This window comes from Echinops telfairi, unplaced genomic scaffold, assembly GCF_000313985.2.
Source record: "Echinops telfairi isolate 266 unplaced genomic scaffold, ASM31398v2 ScPeMD7_7468;HRSCAF=8506_0, whole genome shotgun sequence".
Classification (NCBI taxonomy): Eukaryota; Metazoa; Chordata; class Mammalia; order Afrosoricida; family Tenrecidae; genus Echinops; species Echinops telfairi.
This window is the reverse complement of record NW_022111369.1, coordinates 80,337,300-80,347,103: the sequence shown is the minus strand read 5'-3', so window position 1 is coordinate 80,347,103 and position 9,804 is coordinate 80,337,300. Positions and strand designations below refer to the sequence as shown.

Sequence of the window (9,804 nt, the reverse complement as noted above, 5' to 3'; positions counted from 1 at the left end):
GTGACCCGTGGACGGATGGAAGGACGGCTCGGACTTTGTGCGCCGATCGCCCCCAGCCGGTCCTGCTCGACACCTGGCCCGCGCTGACCGGCCCCTTCCAGCCCTCAGGGATCGCTCTTGCCCGTGGTGCCTGGCCCTCGCCAGGGCAGACATGCAGACTTCTTCACCAGGACCACGGGCGGTGCGAGACCCAGAGCTGGTTTCTCCGTGGACTGGGCGATCTGAGTGCTGAGTAGGTAGCTCTGTGCGGTGAGAAACAGGTCTGTGTGCCCCGTGGGCCATATGCCCCGCGTGGTCTTGGGTGCCAGAGTAAAAGAACAACTTCCAAACGGCCTCCCTGTTTTCCCCAAGCCCCCACCCAGGGAATTCATAAACACAACCGTGAACTTTTTCCACCAGTTTTAAGTGTGAGTTGCTGCGTTTCATCAGAGAGCAGTGGCATTGACTTAATTGTCCTACTGAGCTGTCCTACGAAGTGCGGCCGGACTGCTCCTGAGAGACCAGGGTGGCGAGATTTGTCTTACAAACTTGGTACGTGCCGTCTGGAGAGATCGGACCCTGGGGAAGCACGTAGAGAGGTATCGACAACGAGAAAGAGCTTGGATTAGCTGGATGGACGCAGTGGCTGCAGCAGTGAGAACAAACAAGAGCAATGGTGACGATATCTCAAGACCAGGCGGCGTTTGGCTCTCTTGCACACGGTTGGTCGCTTGGGTTGGAATGGACTTGATGGGAAGAATAACAAGTGTGGGCCAGCCCCCTCCAATTTCTCTGAACAGAAGCATGGCCTGAGAGAACAAAGCAGGCCAGCTCCTCTCCGGACACCGAACCCGGAAAGCCAAATCCACTGCCATGGGGTCGTTGTGACTCCCTGAGATTCTCCGTAAGGGTTCTTGGAGGAGAGCACATCGTCCCGTCTTTCTCTCTGCAGAAGCGCCAGGGGGTTTTGATCCCGGTTCCTAGCAATCCTCCTGAACAGAGTGGAACGGCCTTGGTGGTGTTCAGAGACTAATTCTTCACAGGAGTAGAAAGTCTCTTCTTTCTTCCAGAGTGGCTGGTGGTTTCGAACCGTTGATCTTGCGGTGATCAGGCCAACGAGTGACCACCCAAAGCAACCCTCGTCGTCACTAGTATTATCGTGAAGTTGTTTGGCACATTTAAAATTTTAATTTTCTGAACAGCTTTAGGATTACAGGAAATTGTACAAAAAGTATACAGATATGCCTCTTCCCCTTTGGCACACAGTTTCTATTAAGTAACTTTTAGCCGGAATGTAAGGACCCTTGGTGTTGCAGTGGTTAAAGCCCTTGGTTTTTAAAAAAAATCATTTTACAGGGGTTCATACAGCTCTTATCACAATCCATACATCCATCTATTGTGTCAAGCACATTTGTACATTTGTTGCCATCATTTTCAAAACACTTTTCTACTTGAGTCCTTGTTATCAGTTTCTCATTTCCCCCCCTCCCTCCCTCATGAACTCTTGATAATTTATAAATGATTATTTATTCATGTCTTACACTGACCGATGTCTCCCTTCATCCACTTTTCTGTTGTCCATCCCCCTGGGAGGGGGTTATAGATAGATTATTGTCACTACTCTCACTACTGGTCCTGAGGGGTTTATCTGTCCTGGATTCCCTGTGTTTCCAGCTCTTATCTGTATCTGTGTACATATTCTGGTCTAGCCAGATTTGTAAGGTAGAATTAGGGTCATGATAGTGGATGGGGGGGGAGGAAACGTTAAGGAACTAGAGGAAAGTTGTATGTTTCATTGGTCCTCCCTGCGACTCTTCTGTTAGGGGATGTCCAGTTGCCTACAGATGGGCTTTGGGTCTCCACTCTGCACTCCCCCTCATTCACAATAATATGTTTTTTCGTTCTGGGTGTTTGATGCCTGATACTTAATCCTATTCACACCTCGTGATCACAGAGGCTGGTGAAAGCACTTGGTTTTATGGGTGGTGTGGACCCGGAAAGAAAGACTTAATGGTGTGCTTACATAAAGATTTACAGCCTATTTTCCTGTTTTTTGCATCTATTAATGTATCTGCATGTCTATCTAGATAAGATAGGTGAGATAAACAATTCAGAGATGAAAAGAATGGGAAACAATGGTCCCAGGGGGGTATGGGAGAAGGGGAGGTGGGAGAAAGGAATGGGGGGTGGGGCAAGGGGTGGGAGTGAACCAACCCAGGGACAAGGGAACAACAAGTGAATGAAATCAATGGAATGAAGGTCATAAGATGCCTAGTGGGGCTCAATCAAGGGCAATGTAGCAGCGATTACTAAATTACTAAACCCAAATGAAGGCTGAACATGATGGTGGGACAAGAGGGAAGTAAAAGGAAATAGAGGAAAGAACCAGGAGGCAAAGGACATTTATAGAGACCTAAATGTAGTATTAAATAAAATTAAATAATGACGCTGAGGGAGGGTGAGGGAACCAGCCCCCACCCACTGATTACTCCTACGAGTTCAGTAATACTACCTCTGGGTTCAGTAATGCACAATTGTACGGTTGAGATATATAAGCATTATATTAAAGTCATCGAGAGCATGAGAGATAATACAATAATACAGTCAGGCATGATACATAGCAACATTGCTCACCTCAGCCCAGCTTGGTGGTCCACGTGGAGAGAGGGGGAAGGGAAGGAGGGAAAGGGAACAAGGGAGAGGGGAGTGACCAGGGAGTGAGCAGCAAGGAGCTCAGAGTCAGAGAGAGAAGTTCCGCTGACTCACACCTATATACCTTTTTGGGGGCAATCCAGCCCACTAATTACAGGTAAAGACATACGTCACAGGGAGGGGTTGCACTATAGGTTACACAGCAATGAGTGGGTGGTCTAGGGGTTGGTCTCTGGGTCTCCATAGGACCCTTATCAGTAGGGTGCAAACCCCACCTAGAGGAACCAAGCTAATGGTCCCAAGCTTCAGAGAGAAGTAGGCCATTGTCCCCAGCAGCAGGGAGCAGGCCCACCCCCTTGGTGGGATGAGACAGCAGTCTGGCAGCAAGGATCTGACTTCCCCCCACACCTAAATACAGGCATGTATAGGTGTAAATAAATAAATATGTATATATATAAAATGAGTGGGGAATAGAACAATGTACTTATATCTATATGTAAGAATTAAGGTTATAGATGGACCTTGGGCCTCAACTGAAGTACTCCCTTAACACAAGAACACTTTGTTCTAACAATCCGGCATTCTGTGATGCTCACTTTCCTCACACGGTTAAAGGGGGTGTGTGGGGGAAAGGGGCATGGAGTGAAGAACCAATGTCCATCTGTAGTCAATTGGACATCCCCCTACAGAGGGGTCACAGGGAAGAGATGAACCAGTCAGGGTGCAGTATAGCACTGATGAAACACACAACTTTCCTCTAGTGCTTTGCTGCTTCCTTCACCCCATTATCATGACCTCAATTCTATCTTACAAATTGGATTAGAGCAGAGCATGCACACTGCTGCAGATAAGAGGCCACAGACAGGGAATCTAGGATAGATAAGCCCCTCAGGGCCAACAAGGAGAGTAGAGATACCAGGAGGATTAGAGGAAGGTGGGTGGTGAAAGGTGGAATCAATCACAAGTATCAACTATAACCCCCTCCCAGGGAGATGAATAACAGAAAAGTGGGTGAGGGGCGACGGAGGACGATGTCAGATATAGAAAAAATAATCTATAACTTATCAAGGGTTCTTGAGGGAGGGAGGGCGGGGGACAGAGGGGGAAGTAATGGGGAGCTGATATCAGGGGCTCAAGTGGGAAGAGAATGCTTTGAAAATGATGATGGCGACATATGTGCAAATATGCTTAACACACTGGATGAATGTGTGGATTGTGATAAGAGATGTAAGAGCCCCCAATAAACTTAAAAAACAAATATTTACAACCCAAAAAAAGAGTAAGTGAATGGGAGTTTTTATGTTTCCTTGAATATACCACGTATTGGGAACTTTGATGCCATCGTAACACACTTAAGAGAACTCAAATTCTCTGCCAATAAGTCCATTCTGACTCATAGTGACCCAGGAGAGCGTACCCCTGCCGGTTTCTGAGACCGTTCCTCTTTAGAGGAGTAGGCCTCATTTTCTCCCCTGATGTGGCTTGATGGTTTTGACCCACCGCCCCTGTGGCTTGTAACACACTGTACTTTACAAGTACAGGGTACTAGAAAACTTTTTCGTCTTCATCTACTTGAGTGGGAGAAACTTTCATTCTTTGCTCATTCACACAATGTTCGGGGAAGTTTCCTGCTTTTGAAACACAGTGTGCACTTTGATGACTGGCAAAAGTCTTTTGTCATTACAAACAAAAAAGGATGCACAGCTTCCTGCGGGGCATTTGTGCACAGCCTCCTGGATTTGTGCACAGCCTCCTGGGGGGTTTGTGCACAGCCTCCTGCGGGGATTTGTGCACAGCCTCCTGGCTTTGTGCACTTCTACTCTAGGGTCTCTCGTTGAGTCACAATCTACTGGAAGTTTTGCGTTACTGGGTCACATTTGTTACAGTTGATGAAGCAACATTGATGTTTTATTACTGACTAAAGTTCACTGGTTACATTAGGGTCCTTCCGGGTGCTGTGTAGTTCTTTGGGTTTTGAAATACATGTCTGTTATCCAGAATGCGTTCACAGTCTTTAAAATGTTCTGTGCTCCACTCACTCAGCCTCCTCCTCTCATGAGCACCCCTGGCAACATCTGATCCTGTAATGTTTTTAAAATAAAAGGATTGACAATTTCTAAACCTTTTTGGTAAAGTACTCTGTGAACTAAACTTCAAAGACTCTCTTTTTCTCCTGCCCCCAAATGGGCTCTTCAAAGAGCTATTCAGGAAATCAGATGTTGCTTTATGTCTCTTGTTTTAGAAGGCATTTTCCCCTCAAAGGTTACATGTTAACAATGGATAAAAAAATAAAATGGAAAGTCTTTAGAGCAGAGTTTTCCCTAATGTTTTGTTAAGAGGTACATTTTGCATGACCCAGGACATAATGCTAGATTAAAAAAATAAATGACCTAGAATGCATCGTTGTTTCCTAATTTATTCTATGTGAATTTTATTAATGGACCGATCAAGACTGTCATGACTTTGTGTTCCCAAAATATGTGTCCACTTGACTAGGCCATGTCTGTGGATGCTCCCCATTTTGTGAATTGATGTAACTATCCTCCGTGTTGTGAATGGAACTTCTAACCTTCATCTGCTAATAAGGCAGGATTAGGATGGGTTGTATCTTTAGTCAGGAGACTAAAGAGATTTTCAGCCCTTTAAGCCCTATCTTGACTCATACCTTTTATCTTGTAAGAGGAGAAGGGAAGAGTAAGCAGCAGAGGGAAGAGAGCTGACCACTCTCAAGAAAGAAGACCTGGGAGCAGAATATGTTCTTTGGATCTGGGATCCCTGCACGGAGAACCTCCTAAATGCAGGAAGATTGATGTCAATACACATGGAGATCTCCATTGAATGCTGGGCTCACAGATGTTGAAAGGAGACCAGGGTCTTCCTCTAGAACTGCTATCCAGAATTCAGACTTCTAGCCTCCGAAACTGGGAGAAAATAAATTTCTGTTTGCTAAAGCAACTCACTGGTAGCATTTCTGCTATAGTGCACTTGAGAACTAAGACAAAGATCCCCTAAATTGATTTCATTACCTACATGTCCTTGTTTGGGTCTCCCCAGGAGTGGACCCTGAAGTAGGATTCCAGGGCAAGTAGTTTACTTGATTGGAGATGTCAGGACACACGGGTGGGGGGATGGGAAGGGAACAAGAAAGAATGTGAGTCCAGTGAGCTCCCTGAAGGGTAGACTGCTTGAAGCCAGAAGAAGCCCCTGTTGTTGTTGTCAGGGGCTGCTGAGCTGGTCCTGTTTCGTAGTGACACCACGGACGACAAACCACAGAACACAGCGCAGTCTGGGCCTGCACCACCCCACAATTGTTGTTATGTTGGAAACCATGGTTGCACCCACTGTGTCAACCCCTCTCCTGGGTGGTCTTTCTGTTTTTCACTGACCTTTGACTTGACCAAGCATGAAGACCTTTTCCAGGCACTGGCCTCTCCTGATCACATGTCCAAAGAATGTGAGACAAAGTCTCACCATCCTTGCATCTAAGGGGCATTCTGGCTGTACTTCTTCCAAAATGCTTTTTGTGTTGTTGCTCTTTTGGCAATCTCTGGTACTTTCAACGTTAGGCTGGGTTGTCCAGAGAAACAAAACCCGTGGCACTCTTATACGTATAAGAAAAGCTTGATACCAAGAAGTAATCTTATATCAAGAAGGCTTCCAAGTTCAGTCCAACTTAAGTCCATGGGTCTGATGTAGCCAGAGCCCCTTCAGACACACCCAGCTACAGGCTGAGGAAACAGAAGGCTCACAGGTTGCTGGGTTCAGAGTTTAGGGGATCCAAGGTTGGCAGAAACATGGCAAGGTGCTGACAGCTCTCGGGGTCAGGTGACCCACATGGGACCACCCGTGGAAGCAGGCGAGTCTCAGAAAGCATGAGGGTAGAGGGGCCGAGAGAGCTGAGAGGGGTCCCCAGTATGTCTCTTATAAAACTGCCACACCTCCCAGGAGGCATCATCTGGCTGTGACCTGATTGACAGGTTGGATTCCACTCTTACCCTTTGATACAAATTTAAGTTGACATAAAAATCTAACTTCCACAAACACTATAATTTAAGTACATTGATTCTTCTTCGATCTTCTTCATTCACTGTCCAACTTCCACCTGCATAAGAGGCAATGTAAAACCCCATGGCCCCGGCCAGGTACACCTTAGTCTTCCAAGTGATATCATGGCTCTTCAACACTTGATAGAGGTCTTGTGCAGCTGGTCTGCCAATTACAATAAGTCATTTGGTCTCTTGACTGCCTCCACAAACCCTGATTGTGGATCCAAGCAAGATGGAATCTTTGACAACTTCCATCTTTTCTTCATTTACGATGGTGTTGTCCCTTGGCCTGGTTGTGAGGATTCTGGTTTCCTTTGCATTGAGTTGCCATCCATACTGAAGGCTGCAGTCTTTGATGTTCATCAGCAAGTGCTTCAAGCCCTCCTCCCTTTCAGCAAGCAATGTTGTGTCATCTGTGTATCGCAGGTTGTTCATAAGCCTTCCTCCACTCCTGATGCCACGTTACTCTCCATACAGTTGAGAGTCTCTGATTATTGGCTTAATGTACAGATTTAATAAGAAGTGTGGTGAAAAGACAGGACCCTGATGCACACTTTTCCTAAGTTTAAGCCACACAGTGCTCCTCTATTCTGCTGAAGAAGCATTTAGATTCTATAGGTTTTTCCCTCCATTTGAAAGCAGTCACTTTTATTAGAGACCAAATTACAAAAATAATCATGGCAGACACCTTACCTTCGTTCATCCTTCTAATAAGCCTGTTGCTCTGGTCTTCCCTGTTGCCTGCATCTCCACCTTCTACAAAATGGGTGGTCTTTTTCTTCACCCCACCTCGTGGAGAAGATCATTTGAATGGCCACAGGAAGTTATGTGCTTCTTTGAAGCATTTCCCGACAGTATAGAGCTCATGAATCCGATCCTCCGTGCAGATGGTGCCATATTGACCAAGAGACTGTGCGACCAGAGGGTTATCTGTCAGGGCAACATGTTTCTTCTTGATTTTACCATCACCACGCTTGTAGATGACTGACTTCATTCACCGACTTCAGGTTTAGGTACCCCCATGCAATGCATTGTTCCACAATCCTTAGTGTGCTATTTGAAGCCTTGTTCAGCTTAACACAGGTGCCATTGGAAATCTGGCGAAGACGAAGAAGTTGCAGCACTTTTCAAACCTTTGGGCTCACACCATTGATACCTCTGATCCTGAGAACAAACGCCAGCTTGGGCTCTCTGGGCACATAGAAGTTGCCAGCTTTCCTTGCCATCCGAGCCATTCGGATTTCAGTTCTGTACATCTGCCTGTATTCCTTGTGATAGTGCTAAGCTTTCTCATAGATAAGCTTCCTCCTTGCCTTTTGAAGCATCTTTTGGGCAAACTTCTTTGTTAGGCATTTGATCTTTAGTTCTGCGAAATTCCTTCACTTTTTCTTAAGGGTCTCTGGAACGAACAGCAAGGGCCTTCTTCTTCTCCGCCTCCATGATTCCAGCCGGTTAAAGAAAAAAGGGATTCTATAGTTTTAAAAAATTTATTTCATTTTTTATGGGAGGGGACAGTTGGCAGGTATCATGCTGAGCAATGTGCCATGATGTTTTCAAGCCCATGTCAGAAGCACAGGATTCCTGGGTAGTGCAAAAGGTTTGTGCTTGATTACTAGCCCAATGGCTGGTGGCTCAGCAGTGATGTGGAAGACAGGTCTGGAAATCTCCTCTGTAAAGATTATCGCCAAGAAAGTCCTATGGGCTGTGTGTTAGTCAGGGTAGACTAGAGAAACAAATCCATAGACACACATATGTCATCAGAAAGAACTTTATATACAAGAGTAATTGAATATTGAGAAAACATCCCAGTCCAGTCCACATCAAGTCCATAAGTCCAATATTAGCCCTTATGTCTGATACCAATCTATAAATTCCTCTTCAGATCCACGAAACATATGCAATGATGCTGAATGCAGGAAGGTTACATGCCAGTGGGTGGAAAGTCTTGTGGATCCAGTGGCAGTAGAAGCATCTCAGTGTTGGCATGGGTCTTCACATGCCTCCTCCAGCTCCCTTAGCTCTAGCATAGCTCCATATGTCTTGTCATCAGGAATTCCAAGCAGAGAGTGTGTATGTCTTGCTTCCAGTGAGTTTTTTTTTATCTCTGTAGCACCTCCAAATGAGGTCATCAAGCAGCGACCTGCTTGACAGGCTAAACTCCACCCCTTCACTCTTAATAGTCTCAAGTAGGCACCAGATTATGTAACTACCACAGGCTGTTCTATGTAACACATAGATGTCTCATGAATTGGGATGGATTGATGGAAGTGGCTTTGGACTTTGATTTCTAAGCAAGCAACAAGAAAGAAGGTGGTACAGTAGAGAGGATGGTCAAAGATGGTTTGAAGTAGGGTTGGGGGGTGGAGTGGGGAGCTCAAGGCATGTATGTGCCAGTAATGTGGTGAAGCAGTTCTTGAAGGAGCCTCAAGCTGTGTCATCTCAATCCACTGGTTGGCTTGGTCCACAGGTATCGCAGCACATGGTTGAGGCAAAGAGCTAGCTCAAGCAGCAGCATGCTGGTGTGGTCACCAGGGAGGAAGAGAGAAGGGGTCAGCCCTGGAAAGTCATTTATCTTGTTGCCCTCCAATCGAGCTGCAACCTGATTAAACTCCGCCCAAATGTTTATATTGGCCTAGTTGGCACAATAAACCTAACTATCACAGTTGTTGAGGTAGTTAGTTTATTGTGCCAGCTTGGCCGATAAACACATGTGGGATTAATTGAAGGGCGGAGAGATAAATGGCTCTGCGAGCCTTGCCTTTCTTGTCTCTCGCTCTTTGATCATCGGACCAGCGTGCGGCTGCCTTGCTTGTTCTGTGCCTCAATTTTCAAGCTACACTACCTGTGGGACACCTAACCTGTGAACTGTGTAATTTGAGGTTCTTTCAAGGCCTGCTTTGCCACACAATTGGAATTTACATCTCTTGAGCTTGGGACTGACTGTTGGTGACCTGCCTTGCTGTTGGCTGCTGGTGCCTGGAGAATCTGAATTTCTCTACAGAGGACTACCTGGCAGCCCTCAAGACTTGAAGGACTGCCAATGCCTCACAACTCTTTAACACGTTTGAATTGTACTGAGCCATTTGTACTGTTTTATAATTTAACTGTTTATTTCTTGTATTATGTG

The 9,804-nt window shown here is 45.9% G+C and overlaps 1 pseudogene; it reads right to left on the bottom strand.

Annotated features, from left to right (window-relative positions):
• Window positions 1–104: 104 nt before the first annotated feature.
• On the bottom strand, window positions 105–8,101 carry LOC105978927 (annotated as a pseudogene).
• Between the last annotated feature and the right edge of the window lie 1,703 nt (window positions 8,102–9,804).